We start from the raw sequence: 19715 nt of genomic DNA, 5'->3' as shown, positions 1-19715 counted from the left end.
TCAACCCTTGGTCCAAAACATGGCCTTTTTAAAAATATGTCCAACAGAGATGGTATTCACTATCTAGTACAAGTCTTGGTATTGGTGACTTCTGTGAGGCATAATGGGACTGGAAAATGGCTTATTTGTGCACTAGTTATTTTATTCACATAACCTAAGCAGCAGGTGGAGTAAATGATAATACTCATTATTATTTCTCAGGTTGACCTCTGGGTGGTATTCATGGTACTTTGAAGCTTCTATCAATTAGATAAGATAAGACCCTTAGTAGTGTTGGTGTAACTGAAATGTGTATTGGCTTTCTGTGATGCTCTTTAATAATTTATATGCTAATGATAGCTGGTATCCACTATGGCTTTATAAATCAATTGGATTTTTTTGTCGCTTTTATAGTTTCATATATGGTCAAATTACATTTGTTGAATACAATTCTCTTTGCTGTTATTGCTACTGTTGAATGGGCAAGAATATGAAATCTTAACATGGTTTGACTGCTGTTATTATTTTTCCCCATGGTTTTTTTCCGCAGTAAATATTATTGCCCAGATCTCATTGTTAGAGAAATGTGAGTTTCTTGAGAGAGCTCTGGAGGAGTTGCACAAAAAAGAATCTAAAATTGTAAGTATGTTTTAGTTTTAAAAACCTGGGGAATTTGATAAATGTAATTAATACATGATATATACCTTGATTCCGAATATGCTTTCCTAGGTTGATAAACTTGTATACAAAGAACAAGAGGTTTCACTTTTAGTAAAGCTTGGTCACCTAGAAGAAGGCGAGGCTTTGTACTGGGCATTACTTTCCATGAATCTTGATAATTATAGGTGATCTCTGTTGCAACTTATATTTTAGGTTTAAGTATCTCGATTGATTAGTCATTTTCAAGTGTTTTTTTTCTCTGGTGTTATTTTTTATTTGGCACCTTTCTTGGTTCTCAATAAATTGTTCTATTCACAAAAGTTCCATTTTAATTATTCATTGTGTTTCAAATGGTGAGATTGAGATGAACGCATGTATTCTATGGTATATTTTCATAAAAAAAATTACACCATAGTTTTTGTTGATGTTTTAAAAATCGGCTCTGTCATTAAACTTCCTATTCTCAGGTGATCTGTCATCACACAAAAGTAGATTTGTTACGAGAAAATGACAAAATCTTATTTTAATTTGTACCGGGCATTACTTTCCTTGAATCCTTATAATTATAGGTGATCTCAGTTGCCACTTATATTTTAGGTTGAAGTATCTCGATTGATTAGTCATTCTCAGGTGTTTTTTTTCTCTGATGTTGTTATTTTTTTTTTGGCACCTTTCTTGGTTCTCAATAAAATTGTTCTATTCATAAAAGTTTCATTTTAATTATTCATTGTGTTTCAAATGGTGAGATTGAGATGAACACATGTATTCTATGGTATATTTTCATAAAAAAATTACGGAATAGTTTTTGTTGATGTTTTAAAAATTGGACCTGTCATTAAACTTCCTATTCTGCTGTTTATATAAACTTATTAACCTTATATGACTGCCATGTTTTTGATATGTTATGCCTTCAAGGCAGCATGTATGTTCATTTATAAGTTGTCTTGGATGTTTTGTTGAAGACTTCCATTCTTTTGTTTACGTATTTTTGAGGCTTATGGTTATATGGACTATTTCTACTTTTGATTTCGATTGTCTCACAGCAGATGATGATACCAGTAGTAAACAATCATGGAAAACTTCTCTCAGAATTCTAATTAATAATGGGAGAATTTTCATTTTTCAGAATAACCTACAATAATGATGATGCGAGACCAAACACTACTAAAAAAATATGATTTTAACATTGTCAATTTAAAATTGGTTTTATGAAAACCGATGTTAACAAAAGGACTTTGTTAACATCGGTTTTTTAAAAACCGATCTTGTGTGTATCCCTTTACTTCATTTTTGACCAAAACTGGTGTTGGTTGACGTGCGTTAACAATGGTTAATAAAAAATCTAATGTTGTCAAATTTTCTAAAACACATAGTCTCTTGCCCTCTAGCTGCCTCATTCTTCTCTGAATGTCATGAACCCTAATTAGGTAAGAATCTCTCCACATTTCATGATCAGGCTCCCTTAGATACTCCTGCCACTGAACCCAAAGACTCATAGTCACCGCCACAGGTCCTCCCACCCTAAAGCCTCACCGTCCCTTCCTCACCCTAACCCACAACATCTTGTACCAGCAACTCGTATACAAAGCCAACGCCTCCATCTACACGTGTTATCTACAGGTGAAAATTGCCCCCTTATACCACTAATCTATGTGTTATTTCCTACACAATGCTATAATTATTTTGCAGTGTTACATAAATTAATCATCCTAGACGATCAGAAACAGCTGTAGGCATAAGCGTCAATCCACCTCCAAAACACAGTAGTATAAAAAGATAATATAAAAAACAAAACTTTAAGTTGAGTACCATGTCAAGCTCAATATTATTCAAAGAGAACTAGTTCTGATTTGATCAAATGAAAGACCAAGATGGTACCATCTAGAAGTTCCCCAAAGGAAAAGAAAAAAAGTCACAGCTTTCTTAAACAGTAATAAAGAGGTCCAAAGTTTCTCGGCAACATCATATAGTTTTCATGTCTTCATGTAGGTGCCAAATGAGTCAATTCAGAAATGGCACTTTGCAGAGCCTAGTTAAGGTTTAGCATATAGCATAAAGTCTCTGCATTCTTGCCAATTGCAATCCTCAAAGCGGCACTTGATGCACCCTTCACAGTAACAAGGTGAGCAGCCTTGGCAAGTTGAAGAACGAGAACAGCCCCTGCTTGCTTTCAGATTTGATCTCTCTTCATCATCGTCGCATGTTATTCTGAAAAATAAAAATTTTCACACCATTAATTAGAATTGATATTTGAGCAGATCTCACAACTAGAATATAGCTTCTTATAGTATTCAAGTTTACTGTATGCAATATAAGCTAGCGTGAGTCACTTTTCAATCTATATACGGTTTGGCTTGGCCCTAAGCTAACATACATGAGTCCCAATATTTGGATACTCAAATTGTACATACACCTTGATTTCTCTTTATCATTCTTTCATATCATACCATTAATCACATCAGTCATTTATCTCTCCATCCCTGAGTGCATGGATGACCATCCGACATAAAGTTGTTCATGACGAGTGGTCTGGACTCTAAGTTTTAGGTATGTTGATGTTGTTAATTACTTGGAAAAAGAATGTTATTGCAATAATCAATTATCCTACCTTACTAAAGCTGGATTGTCTCTAGTTGAAGGTATTTGTGACTTTTAGTGAAATATCAATTATCACTCATTCTTTTTGTCTCTCTAGCTCTTATTGACACATCGTGAGTCCCCAGTATCTTTTTCCAACATTTAATGTGTTTTGCAAGACTAAGTACCAACTACGTTCACAAGAAAATACTAATCATGCATGAACTTGAATATCATGCTTGAGTTGGGATTGAGAACCTAACTTTTGATAAGGCCAAAGAGAACAAGTCCAGCATTTGTTGTTTAAAGCATCATGGTAGTTCTTAATGTCTGGTCTGCTCTTGAGATGGAACCTGCGCTCCTTCCCGCATCTCGTGCAACGCAGGAACTCATCCCTGTGAAAGTTTTGTTTCCTCATTGTAGAGTCTTTCCGGTTAGCCACATTTGCCAGGTGTGTGTAATATTTTATCAGAGGTGTCTTCCAGAGTGGAACTTTGTCTTCATCTTTGCAATGAACCCAGATGTTTCTCTTCCACCTTCTACTCCCTTCCCTTAAAGCATGTTTCTCAAATGCTTCTAGAGTGACATTCACTGATTATTAAAAACAAACATGTTTCCACCAACTTCAGTGTTCTCCCTCGTTTCCACCAACAAATAATGCATAGGATCGAAATTATATTTATAATAATAATTTATATTGCTAATAAAATAAAATGAAAAGAAATAGTGATTCTGTCTCACATATTTTTTTTAATAAAATTAAATCTATATATCTGCTATTTATTTGTTTTTTTCCGAATTACAAAATAAAACTATTATTTAACCTATTTTAAATAACAAAAATAAGGCTCTAAAAAAGATCAACAGACTCTGCAGTTCCTGTCCCATTATTTTTTTTATTGTACAATTATAACAATACAAAACAAAAATACTTGCTTGAAACATTAGAGATCAATTATACTATCGCAAACAAAAAAAAAACTTGAGAAATTGAAGTGGAAAACTTACCCAAGGGACACTCAGGGCAACACTCACAAGTGATGAAATATTGACCTTCGTTATTAATTTTTAGCCTCCCAACATAATCTCCATATTTTTTGTTTGTAGCGCCACAAAGAACCTCAATATAGTCCTCACCTCTCTTAAAATCTAGGATCATTTAGAGCTCTTCTTCATCAAATAATATTTTACCATCATCTCCAACCCTAAATTGCTTTCTTCGTTTTGATGGCCCTGTTTATTTGATCATGAACATATTTCCAAGCCAAGAATTATGGACAAAAATGAAACTAGCTAAAATATGTTCACTCCTATAATGGTGTAAAATTGTGAACTAGTTATGTGACAATATTATTACACAACAAAGAATGGAAAATCATCAAGTAGGCATAAAACAATGCATGCTGATATACACATGATAGTAGGGGTAGAATGGCTAAATGTGAAATTAATTTAATCATTGTGGAGAAAAACTTTTGAAAACTACAAATTATGACAAAAAAATCTTTGAAGAAATAATGTAGTCACTAAATATTTTCAGAAAGTAACATGTGATCAAACATGTAACCTTAAAAGACTAAATTGAGGATTTTCTTTTCAAAATGTTTCTTTATTTATTTATACCAGATACGTAAGTTGGATTTATCTCCATTGTTCTCTTTGAGTTACCATATGAAAACATAAAACACTTAAGGACAATAATTGATTTTGTAAAACTCACACTAACCTTGAGTAATATTGTCGTCTTCTATCTTTTTCTCATTTCCTTGACTTCTCTTCTATTTAGGTGGATCACCTGTAATCATATGAGGAAAGAAAGCCCTTAATTTTATTTTTCAATCCTTCCTAAATTAAGTAAATATAAAAAGAATAGTGCCCTAAGTTCGTGACTGCACAATGAGATGCATGCAAATTGACTGTAGGTAGTCCAAATTCTTCTTCCGCCCTTTGATTTAGGGATTTTGGTATGGATTGTTTTCTTCTCAAACAGGGTTTTCACAATGAGAAAAACATTCAATGTTGTCTAATGTGCCTAATAAACTATGTTGCAAAAATATAATTTATAACCATTTTTTTAAAAATAAAAGCGGACACATTAAAAGAAATCAAATCTGAATCCCAAAATAGCCAAACAAATAATAATTAAACACACTCTTAATTTTTCATAGTTGAAGATATAATAAAAGAAAAGTGATGTGATGATTTCAAAGAAAATCACACTAACCTTCTGTAATATTCTTGAGTGCTTCCTCTATCTCAATTCTTAGACTTCTCTCCTCTTGAGGTGGATTGCCTGTAACGAGATCGAGAGAAAGGAAACCCTTGATTTTAATTTTCACTTCTTTCAAAATTACTTCGATAATCAATAAAATCCACTAAAATTCAATACACGTCAAATTATATCTATGTTTGTAAAAGAGAGAAATATCGCTTGAATGCATAGAATTCAGCTACCTTTTGAAACCATATGTAAACATAAAACACATAAGCAAATTAATTGATTTTAGAAAAATCACACTAACCATGAGTAATATTCTCATCTTCTTTCTTTTTCTCATTTCCTTGACTTGTCTTCTGTTGGGGTGGATAACCTGTAGTCATATGGGGAAAGAAAATCCTTAATTTTATTTTTCAATCCTTCCAAAACTACTAAATATAAAAAAATAAAAATTCGAGCCCTAAGTTCATGACTGCACAATGAGATGCATGCAAATTGACTATAGGTAGTCCAGATTCTTCTTCAGCCATTTGATTTAGGGATTTTGGTATGGACTGTTTTCTTCTCAAATGTGAATCCCATAAAAGCCAAAGAAATAATAAGTAAATACACTCTTAATTTCTTCATAGTTTAAAATATAATAAAATAATTGTGCTGTGATGATCATAAAAGAAAGTATATTAATTTTCACTTATTAAATGAAATTTGGAACTAAGTGATAAATGTTTTTCCATACAATACAGATCACATTAATTTTTACATTTTCGTAATAACTTTATATTAAAGTGTAATAAAAAATAATAAATGTTTAAAACACAATTGACCAAGTGTATTGCACACTCTTTGAATGCCATCCTAGCTACATATAATGAGATGTTGATCATAATAAATATTAAAATAATTGAGAATGTATTTTGGTAAAAGATAATTAGGCGACGATCAAATACTTCTCTTAAAACTAGATGCTGAAAATAAAAAACTTGAAGTTATGTTCTCATTTTGATAAAGGATTTGTCTCTTTATGACTAACTGTCTTCTTTTAAGAGATAATATAAATAATTTTTTTATTATTTAATAATACTCATTAATCATATAAATGCTTAAATTCAAAAAAAAAAAAAACAAAGAGTCACATAACTCTTGTAATATTCAAGCATCTCTTAATTACATCATTAGTTAATAATTTTATTTTTATGCATAAATTTAGTTCCTTTTAATAATCAAATTAATTGATATTAAAAATGTATCTCAATCAATTGATATATTACCTGTAATCTCTATAGTAACCAAGCATCCCTTAATTATCTATCTATAACACACGTTGATTGATTTACAAAATAAATTAGGGAGGGGTCGTGTGATTGACCAACACTGCATGAGGGTTTTTGTATTTAATAGGAAAAGTTGAATGCGCAAAAATTAAATAGAACTAAAATAGAAAATTGTATTTAATAAGACCACATTTCTTTAATCCTATAAATTTATAGTTTTCTGTGTGAAATGTAATATGAAATTACTTTATCTTTATCATTATCTTTAGATATACAAAAGAAGGAATATGTGGGTAGTTGCGGAAATATATTTTGTAGCTTTTGATGAGCAATTGTATGGTAAAAATTCAATATGGTTGTATTAATAGAAATTGATTGACTGAAAAAACCGATCGTGATTATAAATACAAAAGCTATTCATGTAACCAATCATGATTATACTTTTTTCACCCAATTCATTTTGCACCCGTTGAAATACAATGGTAAGTGTAGCATCATCTTTTGAAGGAAAAAACATAATTATTTATAAAATATGTTCTAATGTCAAATTATTTTTTATTGCTAAAGAAATATGTTCAACATTAGCATTTTTATTAGTCATTTAAACGTGACCTTCCAACCTACCAAACTAAAGCTATAAAATATAATTTCTATGATTAAAACATAATTAATTAAAAAAATATTACTAATCCTCCATTAGAGTTGATATTATGTCAAAATATAAATTTAAAGTACAAAATTAATTATTAATGCTAAATTGTTTATAATATTAACTAATAAAAAGAAAATAAGGAAAAATTAACTTATTTATACTCTATTAGTAACTAAAAAATCATAAATTATTTTCCTCTATATTCTTTAAAGAAAATAAATTCATTGATAATTGAATAGTAATAAATAATTCTAAAGAGCATTTGATAGTAATATAATATTATATATCAACATAGATTAACTTTCTCCTTCATCTCCTTTTTCGAACCCGTTTTTTTCATATGTTTGTCTTTCTTTCTATATATCACTTGGTGTAAATTAAATTACACTTGGACACTTTGAGATTGAAAATATAGATAAAAAAAAGAGAGGTAAGATCATCTAATTATTCTCATGGAGAAGATGACGAGTATGAAGAGGATGAGGGAGGATGGAGGAATGAGAGGTATAGGGAGAGAAGAAGTCATAGAAGATATGGAGGTAGGCAAAGAGAGGAAGGGATTGAGGGAGTAAAGGTGAAGATCCCTACTTTTAAAGGGACTCGTGATCCGAAAGTGTATCTTGAGTGGGAGATGAAGGTTGAGCAAGTCTTTGCTTGCTAGAACTACAATGAAGAGATAAAGATCAAAATGGTCTCCATGGAGTTTGAGGGATATGCCTTAGTATGGTGGAATCAAGTGAGGAATGATGTTTAAAGGATGAGAAGGCCTTTAATTAATACTTGGCAAGACACGAAGAGAGTTTTGAGAGAGAGATTTGTGCGACCTTATTATGGGAGAGACCGCACAACAAGCTCCAAAGACTATTTCAAGGAAATATGAGTGTGGATGAGTATTACAAAGAGATGGAAATTTCCTTGATTAGGGATCAAATTGAGAAGTCTCAAGAGGCCACCATGGCAAGGTTTTTGCATGGTTTCAATAGATAGATCCAAGACATTGTAGAGTTGCACCACTATGCCTCTTTGGAGGATCTCATTCATCAAGCTATCAAGGTGGAACAACAAGTAAAGAGGAAACAAACATACAAGAAGGAGAGAGGATCTTTGACCAAATCTCATGAAAAGGTGCTTCCCTAGGTAAAAATAATTCTAACCCTACTCCAACTTCTTCAAAAGTGAGTTCCATTAAATGTTTTAGGTGTTTGGGAAAGGGTTATATTGTCTCCCAATGTCCTAACAAAAGGACAATGGCTCTGTTGGGTAATGGGGTTATTACTAGTGCATCTTTTTCTGGCTCTTCTAGTTCTTCTACTGAGAGTGAAAGTCAATGTGATGTACAACCCTTGAAAGGTGATCTTTTGATGGTTAGGAGGTTAATGAGGAGTGTGTGTAAGGATTGAGATGAAACACAAAGGGAGAACATTTTTCATACTAGGTGCATGGTCATGGGGAAAATATGGTCTTTGATTATTGATGGGGGAAATTGCACTTATGTAGCTAGCCAAAGACTGATAGAAAAGCTTGCTTTGAAAACTTTCCCTCACCCTAGGCCTTAAAAACTACAATGGTTGAGTGAGAATAGGGAGCTAGTTGTAGATATACAAGTTTTGATATGCTTTTCCATTGGAAAATATGTTAATGAGATATTGTTTGATGTAGTCCGTATGGAGGCTAGCAATCTCTTACGTGAAATGCCTTGGCAGTATGATAATGATGTTGTTCATAATGGTGTCACAAACAAATTTTCATTTGTACATAAAGGGAAAAAGGTTACCCTCACACCTATGTCTCCAAGTGAGGTTTGCGAGGATCAAATAAAAAATGAGAGTGAAGAGAGAACAAGAGACTATAGTGAAACTTTTTAAACATAAGAAATCAAACTAAAACATAGATAAAGTATCTTATTACACAATTTAACTATTACTACTATTTGGATCCTATGCATTATATGTTGGCTACCTTATACCATTATATTAGATCAAGACCAAATAATTAATTTCTCTAAGTAACGAGGGAGAAAACTGAAGTGGATGGAAACATTTTAATTTGTAATAATCGATGAATGTGACTCTAGAAGCATTTGAGAAGCTTGATTCCAAAGAAGGGAGTGCAAGCACTACTAGAAATATAGGTTTCTACGACACCTATTCTATGATGATTCTAAGTGGACCGCCTTAGAAAATGAGTTTGTGGCATTGTTGTAATTATTGTAATGAAAAATACCTTTTACAACACACATTCTAAGACGGTTATTGAAAACCTCCTTAGAATGTTATGGCTAATAAAATTTAAGACGAGTTTTAGTAAAAAGCCATCTTAATTCCGCTGAAAAAAATTAAAACCCTAGCTAGCCTGCTGGACCTCTATCGCGCGAGTCCATACTCTACCTCGACATCAAGGGAGAGGAAGAAAGCTGAGAAGAAGAAGAAGAAGAAAAGAAAACCCACTCACACACACTCTCTGCACTTGCACATGCACCATTCTCACTAATCTCTTGGGTTTATTCACACTATATTGCATTCATATAGTGTGCAATACACTTGGTCAATTGTGTTTAAAACATTTATTATTTTTTATTACACTTTAATATAAAGTTATTATGAAAACATAAAAATTAATGTGATTTTATTCTTATGGAAAATATTTATCACTTACTTCCAAATTCTATTTAATAAGTGACAAATAATATACTTTCTTTTATGATCATCACAGCACATTTATTTTATTATATTTTAAACTATGAAGAAATTAAGAGTGTATTTACTTATTATTTCTTTGGCTTTTTTGGGATTCAGATTTTAGAAGAAAACAATCCATTCCAAAATCCCCAAATCAAATGGCGTTGCATGCATCTCATTGTGCAGTCATGAACTTAGGGCTCCAATTTTTTTATATATTTAGTAGTTTTGGAAGGATTGAAAAATAAAATTAAGGATTTTCTTTTCCCATATGACTACAGGTGATCCACCCCAACAGAAGACAAGTCAAGGAAATGAGAAAAAGAAAGAAGATGAGAATATTACTCAAGGTTAGTGTGATTTTTCTAAAATCAATTAATTTGCTTATGTGTTTTATGTTTACATATGGTTTCAAAAGGTAGCTGAATTCTATGCATTCAAGCGATATTTCTCTCTTTTACAAACATAGTTATAATTTGATGTGTATTTAATTTTGGTGGATTTTATTGATTATCGAAGTAATTTTGAAAGAAGTGAAAAATAAAATTAAAGGTTTCCTTTCTCTCGATCTCGTTACAGGCGATCCATCTCAACAAGATAGAAGTCTAAGAATCGAGATAGAGGAAGAACTCAAGAATATTACAAAAGGTTAGTGTGATTTTCTTTGAAATCAATTCTTTTGCTTAAGTGTCTCATGTTTTGATATGGTTTCAAAAGGCACTTTAATTCCATGTATTCAAGAGATATTTTGTTCTTTTAGAAACACATGTATAATTTGAGGTGTATTTAATTTTACTTGGCTTTATTGATTATGTAAGAAATTTTGGAAGAGATGAAAATTAAAATTAAGGGTTTCCTTTCCCTCTTTGATTACAGGCAATCCACCTCAACGTGAGAGAAGTCAAAAAATTGGCATAAAGAAAAAGTTCAAGAAAATGACACAAGGTTAGTGTGTTTTTCTTTGAAAACAATTTTATAATATCATAAAAAACATTCTACTGTATAAAATGTACATAGTTGGTGTAAAATATTTTTCTGCATACATCTCTAATAATAAGATTTTTTCGTTTTCTCGTAACAAATCTATTCATTTATAAATATAATATATGAGTAGTTTCTTTAAAATTATTTGTTGAAATAAAAGCTCATTTTAATAAAATAAGTAATTTTCTTATCTTTTAGTATATTTGTCTAAACTCTTTATATGTTTAAATATAAATTCTATCTATAGAGTATGGAGACGCACGACAGAGTTCCAACAGGCTAGCTAGGGTTTTAATTTTTTTCAGCGGAATTAAGATGGTTTTTTACTAAAACCCGTCTTAAATTTTATTAGCCATAACATTCTAATGCGATTTTCAATAACTGTCTTAGAATGTGTGTTGTAAAAGGCATTGTTTCATTACAGTAAGTACAGCAATGCCACGGGCTCATTTTCTATGGTGGTCCACTTAGAACCATCGTAGAATAGGTGTCGTAGAAACTTTTATTTCTAGTAGTGCTTCCACTCCCTTCTTTGAAATCAAGCTTCTCAAACGCTTCCAGAGTCACATTCATCGATTATTACAAATTAAAATGTTTCCATCCACTTCAATGTTCTCCCTCGTTACTTAGAGAAATTAATGATTTGGTCTTGATCTAATATAATGGTATAAGGTAGCTAACATATAATGCATAGGATCCAAATAGCAAAGTTGTTTAATAAGATACTTTATCTATGTTTTAGTTTGGTTTCTTAAGTTTAAAAAGTTTCACTTTAGTCTCTTGTTCTCTTTTCACTCTCATTTTTTATTTGATCCTCACAAACCTCACTTGGAGACATAGGTGTGAGGGTAACCTTTTTCCCTTTATGTATGAATGAAAATTTGTTTTTGACACCATTATGGACGACATCCTTATCATACTGCCAAGGCCTTCCACGTAAGAGATTGCTAGCCTTCATAGGGACTACATCAAACAGTATCTCATCAATATATTTTCCAATGGAAAAACATATCAAAACTTGTATATCTACAACTAGCTCCCCATTCTCACTCAACCATTGTAGTTTGTAAGGCCTAGGGTGAGGGGAAGTTTTCAAAGCAAGCTTTTCTATCAATCTTTGGCTAGCTACATAAGTGCTATTTCCCCCATCAATAATCAAAGAGCATATTTTCCCCATGACCATGCACCTAGTATGAAAAATGTTCTCCCTTTGTGTTTCTCTCTTTAATAATTTATATGCTAATGATAGCTCGTATCCACTATGGCTTTATAAATCAATTGGATTTTTTTTGTCACTTTTGTAGTTTGATATATGGTCAAATTACATTTGTTGAATACGATTCTCTTTGCTGTCAATGCTATTGTTGAATGTTCAAGAATATGAAATCTTAATATGGTTTGACTGTTGTTATTACTTTTCCCTGCCCAAATCTCATTGTTAGATGAATGTGAGTTTCTTGAGAGTGCTCTGGAGGAGTTTCACAAAAAAGAATCTAAAATTGTAAGTATGTTTTAGTTTTATTAACCTAGGGAATTTGATAAATGTAACTAATACATGATATATAACTTGATTCCGAATATGCCTTCCTAGGTTGATAAACTTGTATACAAAGAACAAGAGTTTCACTTTTAGTAAAGCTTGGTCACCTAGAAGAAGGCGACGGCTTTGTACCGGGCATTACTTTCCATGAATCCTGATAATTATAGGTGATCTCTGTTGCCACATATATTTTAGGTTTAAGTAACTCGTTTGATTAGTCATTTTCAGGTTTTTCTTTTCTCTGATGTTGTTATTTTTTTTTGGCACCTTTCTTGGTTCTCAATAAAAATTTTCTATTCATAAAAATTCCATTTTAATTATTCATTGTGTTTCAAACGGTGACATTGAGATGAACACGTGTATTCTATGGTATATTTTCATAAAAAAAATTACGGGATAGTTTTTGTTGATGTTTTAAAAATTGGGCCTGTCATTAAACTTCCTATTTTACTGTTTATATAAACTTATTAACCTTATATGACCGTCATCACTACAAGAAAAATAACCTATGCCTACAGACGCTTTTTTGCTACAGACATAAACTAGTGTAGGTAAATCTCAAAAATACTTTTACCTACAACTGAATAATGTAGGTAAAACTGAACCACTTGTACCAACCATTATTTGGTGTAGGCAAATTCATTAAAACTAAAAAAATACTTCTATCTACAACTATGTTATGTAGGTAAAACTCCAAAAAACTTGTGCCAATGGTTGATTAGTGTAGATAAAACTCAAAAGAATTACTACCTACAGAAGCACAGTGTAGGCAAAATTTTAAAAAACTTATACCTACAACTACGTGATGTAGATAAAACTTCACAAAATCAGTGCCTATAATTGGTTGGTGTAGGTATAACCTCAAAAGTCTTATACCTACGATTGTTGGTGTAGGTAAAACTCTTGAAGACTATTTGAATTTGAATACTAGTCTCTTGTTTTTTTTAGTAAATACTCAATCTCAAAAAATAATCATTCAATTTAAATTAATTTTTAGTTAATAATTGTTCAAAATTTTAAAGATAAAATATATTAATTAGTAATATTAAATTTTATTTTAGATTAACATTATTTTTATGGATTAATTTAGATTATTTGTGTTGCAGCGTAAGAAGACATTCCTAGCGTAATTAACGCTTCCCCCACGTGTACACCTACAGCATCTTGCTTTCTGCACTCTCGAATTACTTCCTGCAATTCTCATATTGTATATTATTATTTTGTTTTTTGAAAAGGTATTTTTCTTAGTAAAACTATTTTTTAATTTGAAAGTTGAAATCAGAATTTCAAAACCCTGAACCAGACTCGCTACCCTTTTATCGCAGTCTCGCACCTTTTGTTCTCTGCTCGCCGCCACCTCCGTCTTCTGTTTGCTCACCGTTCCGATTCTGCGTTAGCCTTTCACATACAAGACTCCAAAGATACAACAACGTACGTAACTCGCCCTAATTCTTTATCACTTGCTACAATTCCTGATGCAACAAATTGAATTTTGTTCCTTACTAAGGAAAAATGACTTTATTCATATAGATCACTCTTGTCCTCTGCTAGGGTTCACAATTGTTTGGTATCTTTCTTTGCAAGGGCCTCTCTCTTCCTCATTGCTTTTCACATTCTTTGCCAGGTATCTATCTCTGCAATTTCAACGTTCAACACTTGTTTGATTCAATTCATTGTTCCTAAGTTAGACTTTTATGTCCCTTTAGATTAACATTTGTTTATTTATTTTGTCGAATTCAGGTTTGGAGGAAGTAGTTTAGTGTGAATGAGATTTTGATGCAGAATTGTGTTTAGTGTGATACAAATATACAATCATACAAGCATCAGGATAATTCGCTCTAAAGAAAAATTGTTTCCTCCGCAGGTTAGTAACTCATGTTCTGGATCTTTCAATTAGAAGAAGAAAATGATTCGTGTGAAGTATAATAATTGCGAATTTGAGTTTGGTGAAGGAAGAAGATCTCGTAGTTTTGACTTGTGCCATGACTTGGTTAACCCTAGGTTATGATAGTGATAAGTGATACTATTTGTTTGATGTTTTCTTGTTGCTATTTGAAATGTCAAGGAATGAGGAATGATTATGTTGTTAATGTCAATTTGAAAACAATAGTTCATTGTGATAGTCAAAAGGCCTGCCTACGGGGATCAAGTAACAGAGCCTCTCTAGTTGCTTGAGATGCTTCGCGTGACTTTCTTATTGATACTAGTACCTATGAAAAATCCAAAAAAGGTTCCACAATTTACTCACTGTGATATTGGATATGGTAAAGTAGTCAAAAGCTTTAAAAGTGTCTGTTATTGGGACTGTTCTCAATCGATATTTTAGGGTTTTGTAAATTGAAAACTTTGGTATTTTGTTTTTACCATGGATTGATGCTTGAGTTGTTAATCAATGTGACAGATTAGTTCAAAATAGTCCAACACTAGTGTTTTTGTTTTCTACTTTTCCTACTCCTAATGCCTTTTTTGGGTGAAGCATAGCCTGGACTTTCGTGCCTCTTTCTAGGCTTGCTGTTCCCACTAATGTAACATGTCTTCATAGTTGCTGTTCCTTTTTTGGATGAGTATTTGATATTATGACAAGGAGTTAGTGGTGATTGAGGAAGAATTGAAGTTGGAATGGCCTGCTGGGCCATGTGTAGTCATTATAACTGTAATAAAACGACATCATTAACCCAACAATGATTATATGATTACTTTACGTACTCACATAAAAGTCATTTAAGCTTAGATATTTGGGTTGGTTTGGACCACATGCACGAAGACATATTAAGTATGCAACAAAACTAGAAAGCTATATAAATGTACGATTCCTGCTCTAGCCTTTCTCAACAAAGATTGCACGCCAATGCTGCTGCTTAATAACTAGCAAGAACAGATGCACATGTATCACGGGGTCCCCTGTATAGTTGTAGCCCACTGACTCACATTTATTGTCCCTATATTAAGTTTGTTTTAGGAAAATGTTTGGTAGTCATGCAATGGGGCGTCTATGTCCAGAAATTATTAGCTAATTGAAGACTATCAATTGCTTATGATCTCAACCAATCATGTATTTCTACTTTTTTATATTAAATTGGAATATTTTTTGACTGAAAGATAAAAATTAATTTTTAGATGTATTGAAATTTATTTAAAGACTTATTATTTTTTAATAAATATTTTTTCATACGCATGAGTTAAAGATTGAATTCATGATCATATATGTTTTAATAATAAGATTATTTATTGTGAATATTCTAAATTTAGCTTGAAAATAATTGCCAGCTTATGCGAATATACTTTATGTGAGGATGATACTAACTTTCCCTTTTCCATAATGCTTGAAATGGTTACCCGTGGGACAGCTACAACTTTAAATTTACAGGTAGTTATGTGCCAGTTTTATATCATTACTGAGTTTTTTTTAATATATTTTTAATTACAGGCATTGGCAGAGGAGATCAAGGCAAGATATGATAAAGCAGCTGTCAAAGTTGTTGACCTGGTAAGTTGGATCCAAATGAAATTTTGGCCATTCCTACATTCTGGTCGTCATAGATATGTGGGTCAAACATTTTCTTTGAAATGTTAGATTCCTCACTAGGAGAGCTCTAGAAGACTTTTGGTATCATTGTACAGGAAGTCAGGAACTTCAATATAAAATTTAGGTTTAGCTTAGTGTCTGACTGACGTATATTTAATTTGAACTAAAGATATGAGAGAAGGTTAAGAATTTAAAGAAAGTTGATAAAAACTTTGTATATACCATGAAAGAATCTTATAATTGGCCCATAACTTAAAAACAATGAATGCACGAGTTGTGGAAAATGTTGTGACATTATTTTTTGAGCAGTACCATTTAGCTTTATGCCAAGATAGCTTAGTGCATAAATTATTTCTTATTGATATCTAAAGATGGATAGTGCCAGATGTTGCTGTCTATGCCAAGATACATATATATGCTCTACCAATAAAGTTGTAATTCTAGTTGAAGCCATTCTCCTAAGTCCTAATCACTAATTCACTATACTTCCCAAGCTTCAATAACATGATTAATATAGACTGCAAGTGTCTTTCCTTCTGCTGTCTATAGATGGATCCTATCAGTCTAGTACAGGGTCTGCTTATATAAGAATTTGGGGATTTGTAATGTTGTTGTGACAAAAGTTTGGGACTTATCTTTAGGGGTCTAAGTGGCTAAGCAATTTCAGCTTACAAGGGTGCTTTTCAACTTGTCCCATATTTATAGGGAGGCTAATACATGTGTTGAATTCCCTGCGAATTATGATCAACACTCTCTCTTTGAGTTTCAATTCCTTGCGAATTATGTGTTGAATACCTCATAGTTACATTCAATTATAATTAAATGTTTAACGGAAAAAGGCATTGCAATATTTGACTATGAGATTATTTGTAATGCTTTGATATATTGTTGTAGATTCTTACACTTCTACAATTTGGAGGATATACACTAGTGCAAAATTCAGTTGATCTGTATCGAAGCTTTGTGTTTGATACACAGCCAGTCCTCATTGGGCTCATCATATTTCAGGTACTTTTCAAAATTATGGTCTTTCCACCTAAATAAAAAAATGTTTGCTTGATTTCTATTGGATGTACATCTTGCTGCATGAGAATGTTTCTGAGTTGTGCATTGATGACTGGGTTGGTCATGGGTTTGAATATGGAAACAACCTCTTTGTATATGCAAGGATAAGGGTGCATAAATGACCCTTCCTCGTACCTTCTCATTAGCTGAATTGAATGGTTTTGACTTCTAATGCGGTGGAGTGCTAATGATCTAAACACATTTAAATAAAGTAAAGTTGGGTCACATGTATAATTGCCATTAATACGGTGGAGTGCTAATGATATCAATGACAGAGCCATGTCCTGATGCTTGAGAAAGCTCTAATCTTTTATGTCTTTATTATAAGGTCTAAAGCATTTAGTTTTTTTATAAGATCAAATTTAACTTATTTTTTAATAAAAATTCATAAAAATGTATTACGGTGAAAAAATATAATCCATTATTATTTGTTAGTTTTTTTTATTCTTGAGAACAAAAGATAATTTTAAGATAATTTATCTTTCATTAGAATTTGATATTAAAAATTAAAAAAAATCATTGAAAACATAATCTCAATTAAATGAAAATATTTAGGTGATAATGTCATTAAATAAAATAAATTAGTTAATAATAAAAAAGGATCACCAAAAACATAATCTCAACAAACATGTGATTTATTGTAAAAATAAATAAACATGTAATTTTTTCTTATGAGATCAAATGAAGTAATCATTAAGGAAAGAATATACTATTAATTTATTGATTGACCAGTAGCTTGTTAAGAGCCAATATGCTAACCGAATCAATGATCAATTCAATTTTAAAAACATTGCAGAAATAATTGCTTTTTGACATTTTTTTAATATTATACATGGCTAAAATTTATTAAAATTGTTAATTTTGACAAATTTTAATTCTAAATAATAATAATAATAATAATAATAATAATAATAATAATAATGACACTAAATCATTAATCAATTCATTAAAAACGTAAAAAAAAATATCCCTAATATTTTCAGCAGCATTTATCAAATATATCCATCACGTTCATATATATCCGATTATGTGTATGTTTAATTCTTCGCTACAAAATCACATTTAAGTATTTTGTCAAGAGATCAAGACCCTTATTTTTATATTTATTTTATTTTTATCTTTTGAACTTATATTAGAACACACGACCTAATAATTTCACCACAAAACCAAGCATACAGTCAGGGCCAAAATAAAACATACTTGTCTTTGAATTTGGGTGATCAGCATAATTTACTCTACGAACCATTCGTCATTGAAGTTAACGTCACTCTCTTACCAATTGAATTTTATGAGAGCCACACACACACACACAAAAAAAAAAAAGCATCTAATGATACCTGTGGTGATCAATGGTATTCTTGCAACTTGATTCAACTGCTAATATATTGGTGGTTGTAGGCTTCCAGTGCATTAGACATTTAGTTATTAGTTAAAATTCTCACAAGAGTCAAAGTTATTGTTTTGGTTCATTAATGCAGAATTAGTACTCAATTTGGTTCTTCAAAATTACTTGTCATCATGTTAGATTTTTTTAATTGTCATTAAATTAATCTTGTTAACATATATATGCTATGCTTGTATTCTTGTGTTTTATTTTTCATATTTTGTTTCCAGCTAGTCAATTAAAATAATTTGTCCTTTTCACTGCTAACATTATTAATTTTATAGTTGCTAACACGGTTGTGATTGACTTATACCTGGATATTTTAGTTGTATTAAGCACTAATTTATTATGTCTATTTTATTCTACTTTTTCAGTTTATTTTATCAAATGGATAAGAGTTGGATAGACTACAATTCTCTTAATAAAGAGAAGTATATTAGAGGAGTTTTAAATTTTCTAGATTTTGCATTTGTGAAATCGTCAAAGGATGGAAAATTTTTATGCCCTTGTACCAAATGTGTCAATTGCAAGTGGCGCTCTCGGATGAATGTTTATGAGCACATTATTAGTAATGGATTTCTAAAAGGATATGTTACTTGGATCTTTCATGGTGAACAAGTTGGCCCATCTAGTTCTTTAGATACATCCCAAGTGGAAGGGGAGTTTGATCATGACATGAATACATTGGTTCATGATGCATTCACAATGCATGCAACTAATGAGAGTAATGACACAAATATAAATATGGAGGATGGAGATTCTAGAGAATTTATGAATGGACCTAGTGTTCAACAATCTGAAGACAATAATAATTCAGATAAGTTCTATCAGATGTTAAGGGAGGCAGAGCAAAGTCTTTATAAAGGTTGTAAGAAGTTTACAAAATTGTCATTCCTTATACATTTGTATCACTTAAAGTGTCTAAATGGGTGGACTGATAAAAGTTTTTCGATGTTGTTAGAGCTGTTAAGTGATGCATTACCAAAGGAAAATACTTTGCCAAAATCATTTTATGATACAAAGAAGATTATTTCAGGGTTGGGTCTATCTTATGAAAAAATTCATTTTTGTCCCAATGAATGCATATTGTATAGGAAGGATTTGGCTGATGCTGAAATTTGCCATAAATGCAATTTGTCAAGATGGAAATATAACTCTGATGATGTTGAATGTAGAAAAAA

The 19715-nt window shown here is 31.5% G+C and overlaps 1 long non-coding RNA gene across 26 annotated transcripts in view; it reads right to left on the bottom strand.

Moving 5' to 3' along the window:
* The window catches only part of LOC114416915, a 66348-nt gene that overhangs the window by 15683 nt on the left and 30950 nt on the right, over positions 1-19715 (bottom strand). The window lies entirely within an intron of this gene.

This window comes from Glycine soja, chromosome 6 (genome assembly GCF_004193775.1).
Source record: "Glycine soja cultivar W05 chromosome 6, ASM419377v2, whole genome shotgun sequence".
In the NCBI taxonomy this organism is placed as follows: domain Eukaryota; kingdom Viridiplantae; phylum Streptophyta; class Magnoliopsida; order Fabales; family Fabaceae; genus Glycine; species Glycine soja.
This window is presented reverse-complemented; position numbering and strand designations above follow the sequence as displayed.